The sequence below is a fragment of the Salvelinus sp. IW2-2015 genome, unplaced genomic scaffold, assembly GCF_002910315.2.
Source record: "Salvelinus sp. IW2-2015 unplaced genomic scaffold, ASM291031v2 Un_scaffold963, whole genome shotgun sequence".
Classification (NCBI taxonomy): domain Eukaryota; kingdom Metazoa; phylum Chordata; class Actinopteri; order Salmoniformes; family Salmonidae; genus Salvelinus; species Salvelinus sp. IW2-2015.
This window is the reverse complement of record NW_019942666.1, coordinates 420,452-423,324: the sequence shown is the minus strand read 5'-3', so window position 1 is coordinate 423,324 and position 2,873 is coordinate 420,452.

Below are 2,873 nucleotides of genomic sequence, written 5' to 3'. Positions count from 1 at the left end.
TTTCCTAAAATAACCTGTGAAATCCCATGCGTTTCATACTCTTTATGATCTATGTAATAAGATAAAAGTTATCAGAACGTGTTCCATCCTGGATTTCAAGAAGTATGTTTAGATTTCTTCTTTATGAGTATTTCTACGTGCTTGCATTTAGATTCTAAATATAGGCCTATCAATGTATTCCTATATTTTTGGCCGATTTAAAGGAGTGTAACTTAATATGCATTCACTTGGGATCTATTGGTAGAGAGGAAATAACATTTAATGGTCTTGTTCTAATTGTTCAGCATACTATGTTAAAATACGAATGTTCTCATTTTTGTCCTAACTGTGTTAGTCGCTCATATATAGATTAGTTTCTCACAATTTAGATGGTCTTATTCCTCTCGAATGTTCTGTTCATATAAAAGACTACGACAATTCTTTAAATTTATAAACGTGATCATATAATCAGATGTAGTAATAAGGAATTTGCTGGTATATTGTCCTGATCCACACGATTAAGTTGGAGCTTTTTTTACATATCACTTCTTGTCGTTTAGAATCTTAGTAATGGACTTCCACGTGTGCATTTGGATGTGTAATTGATCTCTATGTGTGACATGAGTGTGAAGATGCTATCTCGTTTAGTATGCTAACTTTTTTACCATCTTGTTGCTTTACTAAGCTATAAGCCAGAGCTATGAATCGGCTTGTAGTTGTGATAGTGTGTGCTTTAGTTGCCAGCTGGGGGTACTGCCTTGTTCTATACAGCATGAGTTGGGGGCATGTACAGGGTGTTTGAGTGCCCAGGTATTACCACGAGATCTGTACAGTTCAATAGGTAAAAGTACTCTATAGATAACTCTTCGTCTTAACTATAACCAAGTCGAAGTCCTACGGTCGTATGGAAGAATCGAACGCACGATGACAATGATATGCTTTGTTGAGAGAGAGAGTAGAAAATACGCCGTTGTTCCCTACTGGAGCACACACAGAAACTACTTACTTCATGTCCCCATGAGTCGTCCATAGCCTTTATCATTATCATACGCTCGCTAATTTACGCTACTTCTACTGCTTGGCATAAGTCCGTCCTTTGTCGCTGTTCCTGCAGCTGACATAGATATGAAAAAACGCACACGCACTAGACGATCGCAGGCACATCTAGCACAGCACTCATCACACTCATACATCAACACTCAACAACAAGTCGCACAAACGCACATCAAACAACAGCAACTCGCAACACACGAATTCCACCACACAACAATTTCTTGTGAATCCAGCATTCGATGTTCTGTTTTTAAAATGTTTCTAACACAACGTTGACGAAGTAGACCTGATATTTGTGTGGTAACTAATTGCTTGAAGATATGCAGAGCTGCTATACCTCTCTTATCTTGTTGTCCTTCTAAAGCACAGGCATCTTTTGTGCTGTTGAAATGGCCTCCATACCACCGTTGTACAATAAATCAGGTGACTCATATCTCAATGCAACTTCCATAAAAGTCAGGAGTTTGTTAGGCAGTACAGATGGATTGGCATCGGGGGGTATATTCACTTTCTGTTCTTTTTTTGTTGTCCGTTCAGAGTCAGACACAGATGATAACTTTAGAAGAGATACTGTACGTCTCTACATTTAGTGGTGCATCAGGGTGAAACTCTCTGCAGGCAATGCTTTAGAGTGTTTGTGCCATTGGCGGAGTGTGTGTGTGCGTGCATACTTGCTTGATTGTGTGTGCACACGATTTCTCATACCTTGGTGTGTGTGCATGCGCGTGTGCGTGCATGTGCGCCTCCGTGTGTGTGGAAGGGTGTTGACTTGGCTGTGAGTTGGTATCTGCATAGTAGTACTGTTCACAGAAGAGAGGGCCAGGTGGTAGAGTGTTGGACATGGCTGGGCACATCTGCTGCCTGTATCCCTCTGGCAATGGGCATTAGTCTGGGCACTGACTCCATTACACTCTGCATGCCCCACACACACACACACACAACAACACACACACACACACACACACACACACACACACACACACAAACACACACACACACACAACACACACAACACACACAACACACACACACACACACATACACACACTGCGTTGTAGCTGGGTTTTCAGTTTCACGCATAGAGATGTAATGGCCTCTCGGTGGCAGCAGGGGCCCATGATAAAAACAGGATTTGGCCAAGTGCTCTCCCTCTATATAACTCTATGGTTTGACGTTATTTGATGTTAAAGATGAATGGGGATGGTGGAATTTTAGTACTTCATAGTAATGTACTCATGCATGAACTTAATGTATGTGGAATGTGTTTGTGCGGAGTGCTGCCTGTGTAATGGATTCTACAATAGGAATGAACAACTCTTCTTCATCTGAACAGTCATTAGAAGGTTTTATCTTCTGTTCTGTGAAGACCTTCTCTCTCTTTCTTCCTTTCTGTATGTCTGTCTCTCTCTCTCTTGTTCTCTCTCTCTCGTTCTCTTGCTCTTCTCTCTCATTCTATCTCTCTGTTTTTTCCTTTCTCTCTCCTCTCTCCATTTCTCTCCCTGGTTCCTGAGCAGATCCCTTCATCCTCTCTATAATGTTTATATATATAATGTGTTTTCCTTAGACAACAGAGCAGAAAAGGCGTAGGCAGGGCAGGCGTCTTGATCTGTGTGCGAGTGTGCTTGTGTGTGTGCGTGTGTGTGTGTGCATGCGTGCGTCCGTGCGTGTAGCACTCGTAGCTGTAAAAATTAAACACATCCAGCTGCCGACACAGAACACACACACACACACACACACACACACACACACACACACACACACACAACACACACACACACAACACACACACACACAACACAACACACACACACCACACACACACACACACACACACACACAAC